Source organism: Oncorhynchus tshawytscha, linkage group LG06 (assembly GCF_018296145.1).
Source record: "Oncorhynchus tshawytscha isolate Ot180627B linkage group LG06, Otsh_v2.0, whole genome shotgun sequence".
In the NCBI taxonomy this organism is placed as follows: Eukaryota; Metazoa; Chordata; class Actinopteri; order Salmoniformes; family Salmonidae; genus Oncorhynchus; species Oncorhynchus tshawytscha.
This window is the reverse complement of record NC_056434.1, coordinates 30,676,789-30,699,552: the sequence shown is the minus strand read 5'-3', so window position 1 is coordinate 30,699,552 and position 22,764 is coordinate 30,676,789. Positions and strand designations below refer to the sequence as shown.

Sequence of the window (22,764 nt, the reverse complement as noted above, 5' to 3'; positions counted from 1 at the left end):
GGATACGTTTGTTAGAGTTTACAGCCTCAGATTTTTCAGCCCAAATAAATGCTTCACAGAGTTCAAGTAACAGACATCTCAACATCAACTGTTCATAGAACGCTGTGCAAAGAAACCACTACTAAAGGACACCAATATGAAGAAGAGACTGCTTAGGCCAGGAAACACGAGCAATAGACTGGTGGAAATTTGACCTTTGGTCTGATGAGTTCAAATTGGAGATTTTTGGATCCAACCACCGTGTCTTTGTGAGAAGCCGAGTAGGTGAACGGAGGATCTCCGCATCTGTGGTTCCCACCGTGAAGCATGGAGGAGGTGGTGTTATGGTGTGGGGGTGCTTTGCTGGTGACACGGTCTGTGATTTATTTAGAATTAAGGGCACACTTAACCAGCATGGCTACCACAGCATTCTGCAGCGATACGCCATCCCATCTGGTTTGGCCTTAGTGGGATTATCATTTATTTTTCAACAGGACAATGACCCAACACACCTCCAGGCTGTGTAAGGGCTATTTGACCAAGAAGAAGAGTGATGGAGTGCTGCATCAGATGACCTGGTCTCCACAATCCCAGACCCCAACCAAATTGAGATGGTTTGGGATGAGTCGGACCACAGAGTGAAGGAAAAGCAGCCAACAAGTGCACAGCATGTGGGAACTCCTTCAAGACTGTTGGAAACATTCCAGGTGAAGCTGGTTAAGAGAATGCCAAGAGTGTGCAAAGCTGTCATCAAGGCAAAGGGTGGCTATTTGAAGAATTTGTTTAACACTTTTTTGGTTACTACACATTTCTATACGTGTTATTTTATAGTTATGTGAATTGCTTCACTATTACTCTACAATGTAGAAAATTGTACAAATAAAGAAAACCCCTTGAATGAATAGGTGTTCTAAATCTTTTGACTGGTAATGCATACTGAGACAAAAACAAAATAAACAACATAAATAGACATATTACATTAAGATTTCCCAACAGCTCAAAAGGTAACATCACTTGGTAAGCTAAAAGCTTAGCTGTGAAATGATCAACGGTTTATCAATGATTTAATCTGTGCAAGATAAAAAAGTTCACTAAGGGCTGAGTTGTTGCCATGTGTTTCTGTCCTGCTGTGATATCTGTTCTCCTTGTGCTATAACTGTTCTCTATTAACTTTTGTGTTTGTCATACTTACCCATCCTTCTGTGTTGTGATATCTGTCTTATCCTGTTATTTCAAATATTTTTTGTTATATTATTTTAATGCACCGTACATCCCAGTTTTCATTGGCCATGTGGTAATTGTTAATAAGAATTTGTTCTTAATTGACCCCCCCCCCCCAAAAAAAAGGATGTAATTACAGAGGATAATATTGCGTATTTACTAAATGTGTCACTGTGAGTGGGTAGTGTTAGAAAACAATCACACACTTGCGGAGGAATGTCTGACTCCGAGGGGCCTTACAATTACAAGGCAATCATTATGACAGCGTGGGTGCAGTTGAATGTCACAGTGTGCATGCTTCACACACAAAGGCTGTTTGAGGTGATCATTAGAAGTTGGACAGGGCCAAAGCAGGACAGGGTTCTCCACTGGGTCAGAGATAGGAACTCCCCTCATCACAGGTTCAGGCACACAGGCTGCAGGAAGAATGCCTGAGGCCAAGTGCTCCCCTGAACCCCTCTATTTAACCTGATTACTGTAATGAGCTTAGAGACTGCTGAATGCACAGCAGCAAACACACATGCAGACAATCAGGCTGCCTGCCTGCCTTCCTCTCTCCATTACTCCCTCAGAGGCAGATGAAAAGGTCTCATCAGAGCTGGGGGAATTCTATGCCTCAATGGTGAGAATGCACTGGCAATGGATGCTAAATTCCATGTATGAGATATAAAGCACATAAATGCAAACGGTTTACATGCACAATTCAGTATGCAAGACAACATTTCATAAACTGGCAAAATTACGTAAAAAATGAGGTAGAGAGATAACAGTAATGGACTAAATGTGCTTGGTTAGAGAGAAATGCAACAGTCTCCAGGATTAGTGTGTCACATGCTATAAGAGGCAGAAGTGGCAGGAAAAAGCAATACAGTATGTTTATGTTAAAACAATATAACAAAACTGGGGACACACATTTTGCTCATATTCTGTATTGTCCAAATATGAAAAATAGCAAAGAGGTGCTTCTCTCCCAAGTTGTTTTGTATAGGCTATAATTAAGCAATACGGCCCGAGGTGGTGTGCCTGGACCCTTAGCCGTAGTATATTGGCCATTTATCACAAACCCCCAAGGTGCCTTATTGCTATTATAAACTAGGTACCAACGTAATTAGAGCAGTAAAAGTAAATTTTGTCATACCAGTGGTATATGGTCTGATATACCACAGCTGTCAGCCATTCAGCATTCAGGTCTCAAACCACCCAGTTTATAAAGTCCTATATACATTCTAAACAGTATTCTTAGAGGAGGGCTCTCAATAGTACTACTGACAATTCCTGATGGTCGACAGAACAAACATTTTACTTGGGCATAGGGGATTTTTTACCCAAAGATCTATCCAAATAACTATGTTGGCTAATAAGTATACATAGTGGACCCATTAGGTAAAAAATGTAATAAAAACACACTAAAATACTATGTCAACAACCCTCAAAGAAAACGAAAGAGGTAGAGACGATTATATTATGGCGATTATTTTGTTCTCGAGAAGAAACAGTGCAGTGTCAATAAGTGTCAATAAATTCTGCACACTGCCTCCTCTGCACAGTGAAGCACCCATTGAAGTGGGGAACAAGTTTTCAAACAGTCCACTTCTCACATCTGCAGAATACCGGAGGCTTGCCTGCCCATGGTGCACATTCTGGAAGCCAACCTCTCATCATCTCTAAGATAAATCCATGAAATTGTTAGGATTTCTAATTCCTTTAACGTCCCTGGGAGGGATAAAGAGCCATCATGGAGAAAGACATGTTCATTAAGCACTAAAAGTAATGGAGAAGTATTGGAGAAGAGCCCAGTCTTGACATGGGCTGAATGGAGCTAACCCAGGAGAGAACAGGAGTAGTACATCCTGATATGGGAGGACATCTCTGATGGAATTATCCCCCATTAGAAAGACTGATCAATGTTTTATTACATTGACTCAATGTATTTTTCAGCAGTCAATCCACAACCCTTAAATGCACAAACTGGTCATTAGAATGGTTCCCAAACTACACCACAATTAGTATTTTCTATGCATTTCTCTTAAAACAAAAACAGCTGCCTGAAGACGGGACGGCTGGGCATTCGTGCGTTTGAGTCGGTTTCTGCAATAACATGGAGTCTTAACGTGATTAAACTTTGTTGCCCCTTGCTAAAACAAGCAAGGTGTTGGAGCACACGATTGATATAATGGGCTTGGAACCTCTAATACTGGCAATTTGACTGGTAAACTCATTAGGTACACTTGCAATAGACGTGGTAAAGGAGTCAATGGAACGCATACATTCCATTGGCCAGATTGGACAATATTCAACAAATCTAATCTAACAAAGTGGATATTCGTCAAATTCGTCATGATTTATGTATTGTAAAAGGCCCACAATGTGGTCGCTTAGGACCGATTTGGATATGTTTAGCCGTTTTCGCTGCATAACCTGTAGAAGTGAGGACATGAGCATGTGTTGGGGTTCACCTCCATACATGCATCATACTCCAATTGTTACCTCAACATAGTCTTAAATACACATACATTATAAACAATAGCCTAAATGTAGGCACATTTTGCTGGGGGGCAATGAGGAGACTCAGGATCTTTCCCCCACGGCCTTTTTATTTCTATGGCAATTCCATTGTTTTGGTCGAGTTCGATTGACCTTTACCGCATCTATGGCTGCCTGCTTGTACAATAATTTAATGTAGAACGTTCATTCAAATTTTGTTAAGTGATGGGGCTCATTCAATGGAATGTATTTTTTGTAATGTCAGTTGAGTTGTATCAACTAACCAAAGCACATATTGATTGGTTCACTTCCTGGACCTCCACATCTGTCTTCTCCCCCTCACCACAGGGGCATGCAAAATGTGTACAACTGAAGAAAACTTCCTTTAAAAGTGCATTTTCTTTACGCCCCATGGCGAAATGCAGAGGTGGGACCAAGTCACTATTATTCTAGTCACAAGCAGGGGTAGGAACTGGTTCAGGGAACAGAACTGAAAACCGTAAAATAACAAACATTTTATAGGAACAGAATGAGAACCTGAAACAAAGGTGATCTATACTGTTCCGGAACATAAGTTATTTTAAAAGCATGGGAACCAGTTAATAACGTTCTTTACATTCCGGGATATTTTTCCCAGTCTGACAAAAAAACAACAAAGCACCTATGCAAAGCCTCTCACTATGTCACTCAGAAACGTATTGACCAGCGAACCCCAAAAAGGAGTGATTTTAAACCCCCCCACACACACGCGCACATGCAATGACTTGTTCAACTACACTCTTAGAAAAAAGGGTTCCAAAAGAGAAAGCCTTGTGGGTTCCAGGTAGAACCCACAAATGCAAGCTTCATATGTAAAGTATCAAGTTCAAGCAATTTTGACATAACAAAATACCAGCATGCCTATGCTAGTAATTGTAGCTTGATGCACCATTGCTGGTGAGCTTGCAAAGTAAACAGGTAATATTGTTAATCACCAACATGTTTTGGAGCTACATATTTATTTATGGCAATCCACTCTCCCTACATTTTTACATTTGCATATTGCACCCGATCCTATAGCTGTACAGCAAATCACCAATATGTTTGCTAACTCAGTGGTTCTAAAACCTTTTGACCGACGACCCCAAATGAATAAGTGGTTCAAAGCTTGTGACGCCCAACGCACATGCATGCGTGCACCTGCACTGAGAAAATGTAGCCTGTCATTACAGCCATAAACAGTGATGCATTAATGTAGGCCTAACAAAACCAATGGAGCAAATCCCATAACATTGGAAAAATATTTAGATTTCTATGATATAGCCTACAGTAGCCTATATGCAGTGTTCAATGAAGGACTATATTTTACATTATGCATTAATGTAATGATTTTTTACTTTGTCTATAACACCATGGGTAAAATAGGTGACTGTAAATTGCATTGTATTGTGTTGTATGACAAGAAACCACTTTTCGAAATAAAAATAATCATTATTACCATACAGAGAATTAGACAATGTAGGCAACCCCTCGGCCTATTGCCTTATTTGCATATTCAAGCCATCTCAAAATAAAACACTGCCCCTTGACTTGCTTTACAAAGACAGCTTGAAATTTAGCCTATACCTTTTTCTGCTCTTGTAGGAAGCAGTAACTACACATTGCTGACCTGTACTTAACTGGGCTAATAACTCGCTAACTAGCAAAGAATATCAACAAAATGTGCACGTATGGATATGTGGTCTGATCAGAACTGAAGAGCATATTCACTGGCGAGTTATTGAAAGACCTCATGGGCTACCACCGCCAATAGAATTCTACTCTGTTGCGCTCTGCCTACAACAAAATCACAGACTCAATTTTGCAAAGTTAGATTTGTTTTGGTTTGTTGCATTGAAAAGGGGCTGATTTAACGTTGATTCGATCACAGGAAAAACGTTAATCTATAGTGCAAACTAATAGAGAAAACTCAGTGAAGTTCAATATCTTGCATCTTTGCGCGGCCAGCGTGGCAGTCCTAGAGGAGGTGCAAGGCCCCGCATGGAGTTTAAAGGGAACATTGTCGAGTGTGCGTTTCAATAACCAATCTGTTTTTTTGCAAGTGTGATACGGTCTCTGGCTTCGTGGAGTCATCCACAGAGACACTGAGCCACAAAAGGAGAGACAAAATGTTACAAAACCTGGCCAGATCATTTGAAGTCAGTCTCAAGTCGAAGTCAAGTTCCAAGTCAAGTCTCAAGTTATTTTATTTTCTATCAAGTTGTCAAATTTGTGACTGAGTCAGACTTGATCATGTGACTCGAGTCCACACCTCTGGCAAAATGTGTAGAATTGCAGGAAATTAACTTTAACCAAGTTCAACAACTACAACTTCCTCCCCATCTGAGAATTGAACCCCAGTCTCCCGCATGCCCGCAGGACACCGGATTATTTAGCTAAATAGCCCAGTACTGTACTCCCGACCGTCACTTTGTACAGCACCACATTATACTTTCCATCCTAACAAAAATTCAGAGGGTTTTTCAGTTTCCTTGGAATAGAAACACCATAATATTAATCAAATTAATCCCAAACTACCTTTCCAAAGTAATTGGAAAGGTAGATACAAATGATTTGTAAGATTGTGGTTACAATAAAGAATGTAAAACAAGATGTAAACAAGATGCTGTGTTTTTATTTACAGTAGTGATGGCCAGCTGGTGGCATTTTGGAAAAAGGTTTTCAAACACTTGTAGCCCGATTAGCAGGATAACAGACTCTTTATAGCCCGGCTACTGTAGATGTGAACATCCCCCTACCTGCAATGTATTCAATGCATAAGTACTCTGAAGTGTTACAATTACAACTCAAAACAGCAGTACAGTATTTCTTTGTCAACATCATCATGCTTTCATTAATAAAATAATGATAAAAATACTCTTTCAAAATACTAATGTTTATTTAGTTATGGAATTACTATGGGAATAAATATCACTGAATTACAGAAATATTGGAACAAAGTTGTCTAATGAAGGTAAACAAAATGGTTGCTTACTGGAAAATACATTTTCAAACACACGGTCACGTGGTACAGCGCCATTATGGCTATTAGCAGGGCTATATTTTGGCCTTCATGGGCAGCGCACAATTGGCCCAGCATTTCTCTCCCTCTAAAAACAGAAATAAATGTTTTGGCATTTACAAATATTATTTTGTCCTTTATTCAGATTACAAATCACTCTTTCATTTTTGGGAAAATGAAATAACCTCCAAAATATCATTATATATTATCAAGTTGATGACAGTCATATAGCGGCACCAACATAAAGCTGAGTGACTCACTCATTCATGGCTTTGGATCAAAATAAATAAGTATCAACATTCTTTCTGATAGTCTTTAATAAATAAATGGTTTTGGTTATCCTGACCTGGACACCATGTACATTATTATACTTGCCCATTATGGGCTATTAGCAGCACAATATACCTTTAGTAACAACGCTCTGTATTTTGATACTTTGTGGACGGGGGCTCCAGAGTTGATGGGGGCTCCCACAGTGCAAAATGCATTGCTACAGATGCAGGTTCGATACCAGTGCCAGCCGCAACCGGGAGACCGATGAGGTGGCTTTTGATTTGAATTTAGAATCCTCCAATCCTCCATATGTAATTACTGGCAGAGAGTCACGTCATGTTTTTTTGGCATACTGTAGGCCTACCTTAGGCGACATGAGTCTCACTAGTGTGGAGTAATGTGCTGTTACAAGTGTTGTACGTCTTATTGATTTAAAGAGCATATTGAAGTTAGAAGCAATAGGATTTGATGCAAAAGCCTACAACTTTTATTAGCACAGTTCCGCGCTGCTATGAGAAAGGCAGGAGGACTGGTCTTGATAAATGAATGAGTTTTATTTTCACTGAATCTCCATTTGGGTATTGGTTGGACTAGAATTTGAGAATTATGATGCAGAAATGTTATGCTCTTAGTGTAACCTTTATTTAACTAGGCAAGTCAGTTAAGAACACATTCTTATTTACAAGGACAGCCTACTCCTTCCTCCCCGTCGGGGAATTGAACCCCGGTCTCGCGTGTGCCTTGCCCAAACGACACAGAGATTCTTTACTTAAAAAGCCTAGTACTATACTACCACCCATCACGTTGTACAGCGCCATATTTTAAGCAAAAAAACAACAGTCATTGCCAAATCATTACTTAGCTTTTTATGGCTGCAGGGGCAGTATTGAGTAGCTTAGATGAAAAGGTGCCCATTATAAACGGCCAGCTCCTCAGTCTCAGTTGCTAATATATGCATATTATTATTCGTATCGGATAGAAAACACTCTAAAGTTTCCAAAACTGTCAAAATATTGTCTGTGAGTATAACAGAACTGATATTGCAGGCAAAATCCTGAGGAAAATCAAAAACAGGAAGTGGCTTCTATTTTGAAAAATCCATGTTCCATAGCCTCCCTTTGCTGGATTTAAAGGGATATGAACCAGATTCATTTTCCTATTGCTCCCTCAAGGTGTCAGTCTTCAGACATAGTTTCAGGCTTTTATTTTGAAAAATGAGCCAGAACGATAACATCGCGTCAAGTGGTCACATGAGTTTTGCTCGCGCAACAGAATTTGGACAGCCATTGTTTTCCCCTCTCCTACTGTGAAAGACATTTGCTGTTGATATATTATCGATTATATATTTTAAAAACAACCTGAGGATTGATTATAAAAAACGTTTGACATGTTTCTGTGGACATTATGGAAACTATTTGGAATTTTCGGCTGCGTTGTCGTGACCGCTCTTTCCTGTGGATTTCTGAACATAATGTGACAAACAAACTGAGGTATTTTGGATTTTAAAATCATCTTTATGGAACAAAAGGAACATTTGTTATGTAACTGGGAGTCTCGTGAGTGAAAACATCCGAAGATCAAAGGTAAACGATTAATTTGATTGCTTTTCTGATTTTTGTGACCAAGCTTCCTGATGCTAAGTGTACTTAATGTTTTATCGTGCGATCGATAAATTTAAACGCTTGGATTGCTTTCGCTGTAAAGCATAATTTTCAAAATCTGAAACGACAGGTGGATTAACAAAAGGCTAAACTGTGTTTTCCTATATTGCTCTTGTGATGTCATGAATATAAATATTTATAGTAATATTTATTGTATGTAGCGCTATGCTATTCAGTGGTTGTTGATGACACTTATCCCGATATCGGGATTGCAGCCATAACAAGTTAAGCAAGTACCAGTCAAAGGTTTGGGAAACACCTACTCATTCCAGGGTTTTTATTTATTCTCTATGACAGCCATTATTGAAGGCTATCAAATGCTTCTCAAAGATGCCCCTGGTGGTCAAACTAGCACAAACTAGCATTAAAATGGTAGCAGTGGTTCAAACTTAAATAATGTGCCATAGAATTCTGCGGCACCATGCAAGCTGCGCCGCAGTACGCTACAACTTTTAAAGGAGGAACCACTGTAGGCCTATACCTCCATTCCTATTCTATACAGAATTTAGAGAAATTAATCAAAATTGGAAATGAACTATTATCAGGCTGGTTAATGCAATACATGAATGTTGAATTTGGAAAAATCCACCCACACTCGGCCCCGTCCCACCTACTCAGCCAATCAGGAGCCGCTACTGCGTTGACACCATGGCATACTGCATACTTTTAAAAAAACAGTATGTGCTAAATAGTATGCGAGTACGAGTAAACAGTATGTAGTTTAAGTATGTAGTATGGGTATTCTGACTCGACCAGTGACTCTGGAATATGAGTTGCAGCTTGATCAGTAGGATGGTCAGCATTCTATTATCTCCCTGTAAACATAGCACACATTCATTCCAAATCATTACTGTGTTGAATGATATCTAATGATACTTTTCCGTCTTGACCTTGTGATTGTCTAGAAAGCATTTTTTGACCTGTGTGAGATATCATCGTTGTCATTACTAGTATAAATCTATTCTTATTCACCCAGTTCAGTGAGTAGTGCCTGTGAGACCTGGTGCCAAGAGAATAAACAGCTGCCAACTCTGGGGGTGTAACAGTGAACCACTCTGAACAGAGTCTTCACAGCTCTATCCAAAAACAATACACTGGGGTGAAAACAAAGAATATATAGACACCACTCACATTCCTTTAGCAGTGTAGACAAATTATCTGCCCCTGATTCTTTGCTAAAAAGGTAACCCAATTCACCAGTCAACTGAGCTAATCCCTCTCTTTCACAACAAGCCCACACTTAAATGCCACACACACACTTCAGGCTCAAGCACTTGAAATCAACATTTCCCACCATAATCCATGTAGTAAACATGCACCTAGTGCTGTTATGTGTTGTGAAAGTCTATAGAACACTGGCAGCGGTCATGATCGGGCTTAGCGCATAGCATTAACCTCACACCTCTCAATCATACAGGTCTCAATATTTAGAGCTCAGCATTTTTCTGTAGCTGCTTACTGAGGCTACTAATTGCCTTAATGAGTTTTCCCACAGTTTCACAATTCATTAACGCCGACACAGACTTCTAATTAGTTAAGTGGGGGGCATTGAATGCAATACATTTTAGCATAGTATAGTGACATTTAATTCTCTCGACCACACACAACCATCTACTGTTAAAATCAATACATTCATTCTAGGGCATGGAAAATATCTAGAGTGCATAACACACAGATCTATTAGTGTGAGACAAATTGACAACACCTCCGCATTTCATTCTGTTTACATAACTGGAATTATGTTACATAAGATTTCACATCAGATGAAAATTGGACAGAACTGAAAATGGTCAAGTTGAATTAGTCAACAGAATAAATTAGGTAGAGTTCAAATGGTACAAGTTGTCAATAACAGCATTCTTCCCTTGAGATGCAATGAAAATGGTGCCGGAGGAGATGGCCGCCGTTTTACTGTCTCCTAACCAATGTGTTTTTTTTTGCAATATTTAGAAATTATTTTGTACATAATGTTTCTGCAACCGTATCTTACGGAAGAAAAGAGCTTCTGGATATCAGGACAGCGATCACTCACCTCGGATTAGACGAAGATTTCAACAACAACAGCAGCAGCAAGCAGGACTCACACGATATTCTCCAAACACCCCACAGGGCAGACATCCCAATTATTCACAAAAGGAAGCGACGGAGATGGCGAAGAGCCAGATGCCTCGTCCGGACTCGCAGAAGACAACTAGGAAAGCTGCCGTTACCGCCAATATTACTCGCCAACGTGCAATCATTGGATAATAAACTAGACGAGGTAAGATCACGAATATCCTACCAACGGGACATGAAAAACTGTAATATCCTATGCTTCACGGAATCGTGGCTGAATGACGACATGGATATTCAGCTAGCGGGATACACACTGCACCGGCAGGATAGAACAGCACACCCCGGTAAGACAAGGGGGGGGTCTGTGCAGCAGGCCACACTACTTGCCTAGAGAGTTCTCAGCTATACTTTTCGTGGCTGTTTATTTACCGCCATAGACAGATGCTGGCACTAATATCGCACTCAGTCAGCTACATAAGGAAATAAGCAAACAGGAAACCACTCACCCAGAGGCGGCGCTCCTAGTGCCCGGAGACTTTAATGCAGGGAAACTTAAATCAGTTCCACCAAATCTCTATCAACATATTAAATGTGCAAACAGAGGGAAAAAAATTCTAGATCACCTGTACTCCAAACAGAGACGCGTACAAAGCTCTCCCTCGCCCTCCATTTGGTAAATTCGACCACAACTCTATCCTCATGATTGATGCTTACAAGCAAAAATTAAAGCAGGAAGCACCAGTGACTCGGTATAAAAAAAATGGTCAGATGAAGCAGATGCTAAATTACAGGACTGCTTTGCTATCACAGACTGGAACATGTTCCGGGATTCTTCCGATGACATTGAGGAATACACCAGCCACTGGCTTTATCAATAAGTGCATTGAGGACGTCGTCCCCACAGTGATTGTACGTACATACCCCAACCAGAAGCCAGAAGGACTCTAACCTGGAAGCTTACCAGAAATCCTGCTATGCCCTGAGACGAACCATCAAACAGGCAAAGCGTCGATAAGGGGCTAAGATTAAATCAAACTACACTGGCTCCGACGCTCGTCGCATGTGGCAGGGCTTGCAAACTATTACAGACTACAAAGAGAAGCACAGCCGCGAGCTGCCCAGTGACACAAGCCTACCAGACGAGCTAAATCACTACTATGCTCGCTTTGAGGCAAGCAACACTGAGGCATGCATGAGAGCATCAGCTGTTCCGGACGACTGTGTGATCACGCTCTCTGTAGCCGACGTGAGTAAGACCTTTAAACAGGTCAACATACACAAGGCTGAGGGGCCAGACGGATTACCAGAACGTGTGCTGCGGGCATGTGCTGACCAACTGGCAGGTGTCTTCACTGACATTCTCAACATGTCCCTGATTGAGTCTAATACAAACATGCTTCAAGCAGACCACCATAGTCCCTGTGCCCAAGAACACAAAGGCAACCTACCTAAATGACGACAGACCCGTAACACTCACGACCGTAGACATGAAGTGCTTTGAAAGGCTGGTAATGGCTCACATCAACAACATTATCCCAGAAACCCTAGACCCACTCCAATTTGCATACCTCTCAAACAGATACACAGATGATGTAATCTCGAGTGCACTCCACACTGCCCTTTCCCACCTGGACAAAAGGAACACCTATGTGAGAATGCTTTTCATTGACTACAGCTCAGCATTCAACAACATAGTACCCTCAAAGCTCATCACAAAGCTAAGGATCCTGGGACTAAACACCTCCCTCTGCAACTGGATCCTGGACTTCCTGACAGGCCGCCCCCAGGTGGTGAGGGTAGGTAGAAACACATCTGCCACGCTGATCCTCAACACTGGAGCTCCACAGGGGTGAGTCCTCAGTCCCCTCCTGTACTCCCTGTTCACCCACAACTGCATGGCCAGTCATGACTCCAACACCATCATTAAGTTTGCTGACGACACAACAGTGGTAGGCCTGATCACCGACAACGACGAGACAGCCTATAGGGAGGAGGTCAGAGACCTGGCCGGGTGGTGCCAGATTAACAACCTATCCCTCAACGTAACCAAGACTAAGGAGATGATTGTGGACTACAGGAAAAGGAGCACAGAGCATGTCCCCATTCTCAGGGGCTGTAGTGGAGCAGGTTGAGAGCTTCAAATTCCTTGGTGTCCACATCAACAACAAACTAGAATGGTCCAAACACACCAAGACAGTCGTGAAGAGGGCATGACAAAGCCTATTCCCCCTCAGGAAACTAAAAATATTTGGCATGGTTCCTGAGATCCTCAAAAGGTTCTACAGCTGCAATATCGAGAGCATCACTGCCTGGAACGGCAATTGCTCGACCGCAAGGCACTTCAGAGGGTAGTGTATACAGCCCAGTACATCACTGGGGCAAAGCTGTCTGCCATCCAGTACCTCGACACCAGGCTGTGTCAGAGGAAGGCCCTAAAAACTATCAAAGACCCCAGCCACCCCAGTCATAGACTGTTCTCTCTACTACCGCATGGCAAGGGGTACCAGAGTGCCAAGTCTAGGACAAAAAGGCTTCTCAACAGTTTTTACCCCCAAGCCATAAGACCCCTGAACAGGTAACCAAATGGTTACCCGGACTATTTGCATTGTGTGCCACTTTTACACTGCTATTACTCTCTGTTTATCTTATATACATAGTCACTTTAACTATACATTCATGTACATACTACCTAAATTGGCCCGACCAACCAGTACTCCCGCACATTGGCTAACCGAGCTATCTGCATTGTGTCCCATCACCCACCAACCCCTCTTTTTATGCTTCTGCTACTCTCTGTTCATCATATATGCAGTCACTTAAACAATACCTACATGTAAAGACTACCTCAATAAGCCTGACTAACAGGTGTCTGTATATAGCCTTGCTACTGTTTTTTCAAACGTCTTTTTACTGTTGTTTTCTTTCTTCACACACACACACACACACACACACACACACACACACACACACACACAAGTAAATATTTCACTGTAAGGTTTACACCTGTTGTATTCGGCACATGTGACAAATAAACTTTGATTTGATTTTTATGCATGTTTTATGCAGAGAAATTCAATGGAATATACTGTACATAAAGGTAACTGCCAAAATAAAGGAAACACTTGAGTAAATGCGGGATACAGAGTATATTAAAAGCAGGTGCTTCCAAACAGGTGTGGTTTAGGCTTGGACGGTATATTGTATATACTGTATACCGGGGTATTTGGAAATAGCCATGGGAGGGTATTAAAATACCGTCAATACTGTTGAAACTATTTATTTGTAGTTTTTTAAATACATTTGAATATTTGTAGCTACTGTTCTAGTAAATACCTGCAGTCAACTTGTGCAATACATTAGGAGATAAAGAACATTGCATTGTTCATTTCACCTGTAACATTATTATAAGCTTATGGTAGTCTCCAGTCATGTGGTGTTTGTTTACAAGCACACAAAGACGAGAGACCAGAACTTTGTAAATAACTCACTGTTGTGCAGCATGCGCCAGGCAATCTAGTTACAATATGGAATTCACAACTAAATGTTTGCCAGCTAGATATATTTACCTATTAAGTTTAACTGTATAAAATGCCCCTTTTCAAACAGCACATATAGTATCACAAGTCACGAATGTATGGCATTTCTCAACAGGGTTATTCATATAGATGACAATCTCAAAAAGAGCAGTTGATACCATTTACAGTATGGGGATTAAGATTTGAACAGTACCTTGAGGGGGAACCCAATGTGAAGATGTCCTTAGAACTGAGGAACCCAGAGAGAAGGAATAACGGTATAATAGAGGACGGTGTGTTAGCAAAGGCATACAGTATCAAGTCTCTTTTCATGAAAAATACATTGGTTCTTGGATACGGAGAGGGGATAGGTAAACCATAGGGCTTTTGATACTTACTGTCAGGGTATATAGTATTCTACTTAGTAATCTGTCTCTCTCCATATGAGTTGTTGAAATGTCATTATAGAATGAGATCTAACAATATCAGAGCAGGCAAGATAGTAAGAGGAGCTGCTGAGTTATCTTATTCAAGTTGTATCTATATAACTTTTAAGTATAACATTTACATATACAGTATGTACACCATCCATTCTGCAGATATACTGATTTATCAAAAGTACAGTTAAGTTAAGTTACCCAATGCTGTGCTTATGAACAGTAACACACAGAATGTGATAACGTGACAACATGTAAAAACATGAAACTACACGTGAAAACATGTGAAGTGTTGCAAAAACACATTTTCACATGAATTCATCTGACATTTCATGTGAAATCATGTGGTTGTATGTAAGGGACACCAGTGCCAGTACAGAGGCCACTGGTGCAGTGGAGGAGTGCTCTGCCAAGCCTGCCCTTCTCCCCTTGCTACATCAGAGAGACTAGGCAGGCAGAGAGAGAGGCAGTGAATTGTTTTAGCATTGGCCTATGATAACTGGCCCGGCCTCAGTGAGGTCCAGCTCAGAGCTGTGAGGGGAAAGATCCCTGACAGGGATTAGCCTAGACTGTCAGATGGCCTCCATTGTCCAAACGAGCAGAGCCTGCCACACCATACTTCAAACTGTATCCGAGGATAGGTTACGCTCCAGAGGTCTGGACAAGCCAGAGGAAGAGTAGCTAATATCTCTTAAACTTCCACATCTACTTGTGAGGCAGAGAACAGAGACCCATCTCCTCCAGACATGCAGTTGATTATTGAATTTCTCCATTTAGATATGACATTCCCATGTAATCTTCTACCTAGTACACTGAGAGTAACACAGACGGGCAGAAAATTAAATCAATGCCATTTCTCTGGGCCGGTGGTAGTTTATTTGCATGGCTGCTACAGATGTAGACACAGTTCATGTGATTTATGACAGACATACGGCCCTATAAAATCTGTTATATTGTTTGCCTTATTCCGTTTAGTTTTTTCCCCAAATTCCATTTAGTTTTTCCAGGTTTCAGTTTTTACTCTCAAAATCACACTTTTAGAAAAATAACACAATTGGATATTCAAAGTCCACAACAATGCTTCAACCACATCAGGAGACCACTTGAGGTTTAGGAAAAATAGAAGAAATTTGATTTTTGGGTGTAGTTGCCCTTTTTTGCAAGTGTGCACCAGCAAGAGACCATTGTTTGGTTAGCAATGTTTCTGTAGTGCTCATATGATTTCAGAGTTTGCAAAATTAATGGCCACTAGATTGATGCAAATAATCATATTCTGCCAGGTACTGTAGGCATAGGCTACTGTGTAGTTAACACTTAATTGAGAAGGATTGTGGGAAAGCCTTTTCATCGGTACCAGAAGAAGGCTATCATTAGCATCATTACTAACTGCTACATGAAGTGTAGACGCACACACACACACACGTGCCATTTCAGAAAGATGAAGGAAAATACAAATCACTGAAGCATTTAGTTCATGTATTTTGATTAATCTCTGCAAATTAATTAAGTTCAATACATTTTTCTGGGGAAATATTGATTCGTTTAATTTTAATTTCTGGATTCCATCCGCATTCTCCCCCACGAGGATTTAATAGGGTCATATAAACATCTCCCAAAACAAACCACAGCAGACAGACAGGGTGAATGCTGCTTAATGTTAGGATGTTAGCAATAATAACATCAGACCCATGCGTAACCACAACTTTACCAGAGTCAGTCAAAGGTCAAGGAGAAAGAAGCCCACTCCTGCCTGGCAGGTTGTTGTTCCCATTATAGCAATTACAATACATCAGGAGAACTCCAAATTGTTGGATTGTTACTAGAGGTCGACCGATTATGATTTTTCAACGCCGATACCGATACTGATTATTGGACGACCAAAAAAGCTGATACCGATTAAAATCGGCCAATTTCTATTCCAACAATAATACAACAATAATTACAACAATACTGAATGAACACTTATTTTAACTTTATATAATACATCAATAAAAATCTATTTAGCCTCAAATAAATGATGAAACATGTTCAATTTGGTTTAAATGCAAAAACAAAGTGTTGGAGAAGAAAGTAAAAGTGCAATATGTGCCATGTAAAAAAGCTAACGTTTGAGTTCCTTGCTCCGAACATGAGAACATATGAAAGCTGGTGGTTCCTTTTAACATGAGACTTCAATATTCCAAGTAAAGAGGTTTTAGGTTGTAGTTAATATAGTATTTCTAGGACTATTTCTCTCTGTACCATTTGTATTTAATATACCTTTGACTATTAGATGTTCTTATAGGCACTTAAGTATTGCCAGTGTAACAGTATAGCTCCCGTCCCTCTCCTCGCCCCTACCTGGGCTCGAACCAGGAATACATCGACAACAGCCACACTCGAAGCAGTGTTACCCATGCAGAGCATGGGAACAACTACTCCAAATCTCAGAGCGAGTGACGTTTGAAACACTTTTAGGGTGCACACCACTAACTAGCTAGCCATTTCACATTGGTTACACCAGCCATTAGGCTGATAGGCTTGAAGTCATAAACAGCACTGTGCTTGCGAAGAGCTGCTGGCAAAATGCACGAAGGTGCTGTTTGAATGAATGCTTACGAGCCTGCTGCTGCCTACCATCGCTCAGTCAGACTGCTCTATCAAATATCAAATCATAGACTTAATGATAACATAATAACACACAGAAATACTAGCCTTTGGTCATTAATATGGTCGAATCCGGAAACTATCATTTCGAAAACAAAACATTTATTATTTCAGTGAAATACGGAACCGTTCGGTATTTTATCTAACGGGTGGCATTCATAAGTCTAAATATTCTTGTTACTTTGTACAACCTTCCATGTTATGTCATAATTACGTAAAATTCTGGCAAATTAGTTCGCAATGAGCCAGGCTGCCCAAACTGTTGCATATACCCTTACTCTGCGTGCAATGAACGCAAGAGAAGTGACACAATTTCACCTGGTTAATATTGCCTGCTAACCTGGATTTATTTTAGCTAAATATGCAGGTTTAAAAATATATACTTCTATGTAATGATTTTAAGAAAGGCATTGGTGTTTATGCAATGATTGTGCTTTTTTCGCAAATGCGCTTTTGATAAATCATCCCCCAGCGTTGCATCGATTATATGCAATGCAGGACATGCTAGATAAACAAGGTAATATCATCAACCATGTGTAGTTAACTAGTGATTATGATTGTTTGTTTTTTATAAGATAAGTTTAATGCTAGCCAGCAACTTACCTTGGTTTCTACTGCATTCACGTAACAGGCAGGCTCCTTGTGGAATGCAATGAGAGGCAGGTGGTTAGGGCGTTGGACTAGTTAACCGTAAGGTTGCAAGATTGAATCCCAGAGCTGACAAGGTGAAAATCTGTCGTTCTGCCCCTGAACAAGGCAGTCATTGAAAATAAGAATGTGTTCTTAACTGACTTGCCTCGTTAAATAAATGTGTAAAAAAAAAATATATATAATTAATTTTAGTAATAAAAAAATAATAATTGGCGTCCAAAAATACAGATTTCCGATTGTTATGAAAGTTTGAAATCGTCCCTAATTAAATCGGCCATTCCGATTAATCGGTCTACCTCTAGTACAGACTGTAGAGTTCTCGTAACAGCTCTCTAAGCCACGTAGCGTACAGGGCACATTATATAAATGTCTCAAACAAATACAAATTCAACATGGTCAAATATCCAAACTGAGCAGTGCACTCAATTAATACTTCTGAACAAAACACACCAAAACCACCACTCAAATGCTCAGACAGACATGTGAAACGTGCCATTAAGAATTGTACCATAAAATGCACCACGGGGCTCTTTCTATCATGTTCTGAATGTCAAATCATCTTTCATTAGTGAAATAGAAGTTGGGCACATCTGTGGAGCATCTGTTGCCAGCCCGGCCCAGACGTCCTTAGAGGTCAGTAGGTTAGTGTCCTTCTGGAGAGACGCCATCTAATCCCAACATCAGCCTGCCCTTCTGCTCACACACTGGATAACCACGCCCCTACTCCCACCTCCCCTTTCCTGAAAAGAAGAGATTCCAAATGATTAGTTGTGCCTCCCCATGGGGCAGAGAGGAATAGAGAAGGAATATGGAGGGGGTGTAATTCAATTAGCCCCTTAGCTCCAGTGCTGAGCTGTGAATGGGGTGTAGTGGACGTGTGGATCTAGTGTACACAGAAGACAACTGGCACCAATGTCGCAGGGGATAGTGCTGAGCATTAAAGCCACTCTGACATACTATAGATCCCCCGGGCACTAAACACAAGCTCTGAAAAACTGTTCTGCCACCCGGGCAACCTAAACCTGAACCTGATACACTGACAATGTGCAGAGATTGCATGCTATGGCCATCAAAGCACAGAGAAAACTGCCATGGTCCTTTTGTTGTCACATGAAAAGAAGCGGCAGCCACCTTATCCGGTAAGCCTACAGCACAGCAGCAAGCTTCCTCCATGTGTCAGTAGTAGAGAGTGAGAGTTCGCTCTCTCGCTCTCTCTCTCTCTCTCTCTCACAGCACAGCGGTCCCTTTCAAAACCCTCTCTGCACTGCTCCCTCTTTGTCCCACATCCCTACAGGGAATTCATACAGCTCTGCAGTGCCTCTCTGCATGACACTCCTATAATTTATTACAGTCTTTTCCCAGGCCCAGAGAAATCAAATCAAACTGTAAATATAGTGCATGTTTCCCCAGTATGAGCTACTCACATAGGCCAGTAGATCACTAATAAATGCCAGAGATCCTGGCAGTCATTAAATAACAGCATCAATAATTACATTCTTATGGATTATGAAAAAGAAAGAAACGTGAGCATAGATAATGAATAGGAAAGCTGCTTTACATGAGTAACTATAAGTGGAATAAAGCCTTCCATCAGCCAGTCTTGTACAGTATATCAAAAGGAGAGCCCTACCAGCCGTGTTCATAGTGATGCTGTGACCTATGACCCTAGACTGGCACACACACCTGGTGGTGTTACATGACACCCTCTGGCCCTGACTGATCCAGGCTGGATAGGAGCCATCTCCTGGGGATGGCAGAGGATAGCCTGTCTACCCCGGGTGGCCCACCACCCGTCACTGGGTAAAGTGCCATTTCACGTCTGTGGAAACTGAAGACCTGCATGGAACAGACTGCAGCTGCCATGCACTATACACAGAGCAGATGGTAAAGGTGGCAAAAAGTTCACACAGTATCATTTGAAACCTATACACAGCATTTCCATTTCGGTACTAGACAAAAACTGCTTCTGCATATACTTTTGAATATTAATAGATTTTAGAAATTGTTCTGACTATGCCTTGCACTGTTAGTCGGCTACTGTACATTAGACCTCCTCTGGAGAAAACCCTACAGGCAGTCTCAGTAGTTTGTGCATTGCAGGTGGTGCATGAGTAGGCAGTGGTAAGGTTTCTTGGTATAGTAACAGAATGAACTGCTGTGTGAAGAGGCCCTCCAAAGTGACAGCTACTGTAGACACCATGCCATTGTCACTGTGTGTCCACTGATGTTTTTAACACAATGCTCTGCACACAAGCATTTACTCTGACACGGTAGATATCTACAGTAAGGCCATTATCGGTTGCTGAATGGACCTTTTTATGCCCTTCAATCTTAATTCCCCTTTCCTCCTTATTAGATAGTTTTTAAATATCGCATTTCAGTTTGTGTATATTACAAAGATTATGAGAGCACGAGCGAGAGGTAACAAAGACATGAGAACGAAAGAGAGGGGGTCAGATTTAAGTAACTTATGATAAATTCACAGGCATGATTGAATGTAAGCAGAGATTTAAAAAACAGACTAATGAAAATGTCTTCCACCAAAATCCATACAAGATGAAATAGCATGATCCATCCTTGTCCATTACATATCCCTGTACCCAAGTCTGAACCAAAAACCCTACAATCTGTATTGTATGACTGCACAGTGGGTCAGTATCTTTGGTTTTCAAATTGTACCTTTCACACCCATTACAGAACTAAATGAATGGTTAGAACTAAAACAAAACGGGACATTTTTTTTATCCTCTCTCGTTATTTAATACATCTGGCACAAATGTGAATAGATCCTGACATTCTAAATATGCTACTTCTAACAAACAGACAACAGAGCTGTAGTGTCTCTGGTGAATGTTCTGTTCATATAGGATATCTGGAGAGAGCTGAAAGTGATACTGCTTCATTGCATAAATATTGCACAGTGAAAGAGCAGACCATCCCACACAGAGGATGAACAGGAGACAGAGTGTAAGCATGGACATGATTGCAGTGGAAATGGAGGATGAAGCTATTTAATTGGGGCATGTTCATATGGCTGTGAGGAGAGGTTAGATACATTAGAGAGGTCATTTCCCAGAAACAGGTCTGCTTTTACACAGAGGAAAAGCACATCTCAGAGATTATTACATTGTGCTGAACAGTGCATGAATGCACCAACTGTCTGGTGTATGATGAAAATGTTCCATATGAAAATGTTTTGTTGATGACCAAATTAATAATAATAATCAATGCTGGTATTTATGGCTTAAAATGCAATAAATCTATAAATAACTAGTATAATTAAACAATAAGGCCTGTGGAGGTGTGCTATATGGCCAATTTTCCTTTGCTAAGGGGTGTTCTTAGATAGAGCCCTTAGCCGTGGTTTATTGGCCATATATCACGTGATATTATGGCCAATATGCCACAACCCCCGAGGAGCCTTATTGTTATTATAAACTAGCTACCAGCGTAATTAGAACAGTAAAAATACATGTTTTGTCATACCCGTGGTATACCACAGCTTTCAGCCAATCAGCATTTAGGACTCAAACCACCTGGTTTGTAATCTACCATAGAAGAAAATAACCTCATATATAATGTAGAGAAATATGATAGGCGACCATTGTTGAACAGTAGCTCTAAAAATGTTATCTTTCTCCTAGATGTCAGAGTCATACCTGTGGTATACCACGGCTTTCAGCCAATCAGCATTTAGGACTCAAACCACCTGGTTTGTAATCTACCATAGAAGAAAATAGAAGGAAAATAACCTCATATAATGTAGAGAAATATGATAGGCGACCATTGTCGAACAGTAGCTGTAAAAATGGTATCTTTCTCCTAGAGGTCAGAAGACTAGAAGAGTCCCATGGATATAGGCCTATACTGGCAGTACAGTACTGTTCTTAACCTCTTTACAGCTGCTGGGATTGCACCAGCCAGGTTCCTAGAGATTAACACTCAGTCCAGTTTCTCAGTTACACAACAAACTATGAGAGTACTGTGATGTTGCTTAGAACCCTGTTGAGACAAGAGTCAGAACAGCACAGACCACATTGTACACAATACAAACAAACTGCCAATCAGCTCCTCAGTGTACTGTGACTGTCAGACCCAAAACTGTAGACAACGAGGCGATGCATGCTCCTTTGTAAGAGAGGGAAGACCACACAGTGAGTCCAGTTATGATGATCACCAGAGCTGCAGTGATAGAAACAAACAAGTTGAACACACCCATGTCAGAAGAAATAAACTATGGCTTAATTAAACACTGTTAACAGGAAATGTTTCAAATTGATGGTACATGATAATATTTTTCATTGTTGAAATACATTGCTTATCAATCATTAGAAGGCCTTGTCAGTCTCTTGAATTAATCACTGTTATAGATCAAAACTACTGATGCGACTCATCTTCCCCATTGGGTACACGGAGAATCCCTATGACATTACTGCTGGTTATGCTGATGAGCTGAACGCACAGGACTAAAACAAGGCAATCGCTCAACACAGCTTCTAGCAGCCAAATGCATTTCCGTTCCAAATGTGAAATAATTTGCTGTCTGCCAAAATGGCCCACTCTCTCCCTGTGAGTCAAGGTGCTGACGCCGTAGATGTGAGACAGAAGTGGCTGACTAGCTGGGCTGGCCTGAAAGGGCGCTGGGCTCTGGAGAGGAGAGAAAGAGAGGGCTGGAGCCTGGTATCGCTGGGTCAGCAGCAAGCTGCAAAGGATCTCACTAGAGGACAGCACTATTTCAGAGGTGATCTTTAGACAGGATGGTCGTCTCCAGCAGACAGACAGCCATGTAAACATCCTGACAG

General features: G+C 40.9%; 1 protein-coding gene across 3 annotated transcripts in view; it reads right to left on the bottom strand.

Annotated features, from left to right (window-relative positions):
- Positions 1–22,764, bottom strand: part of LOC112252395 (talin-2) — a 139,678-nt gene that overhangs the window by 104,272 nt on the left and 12,642 nt on the right. The window lies entirely within an intron of this gene.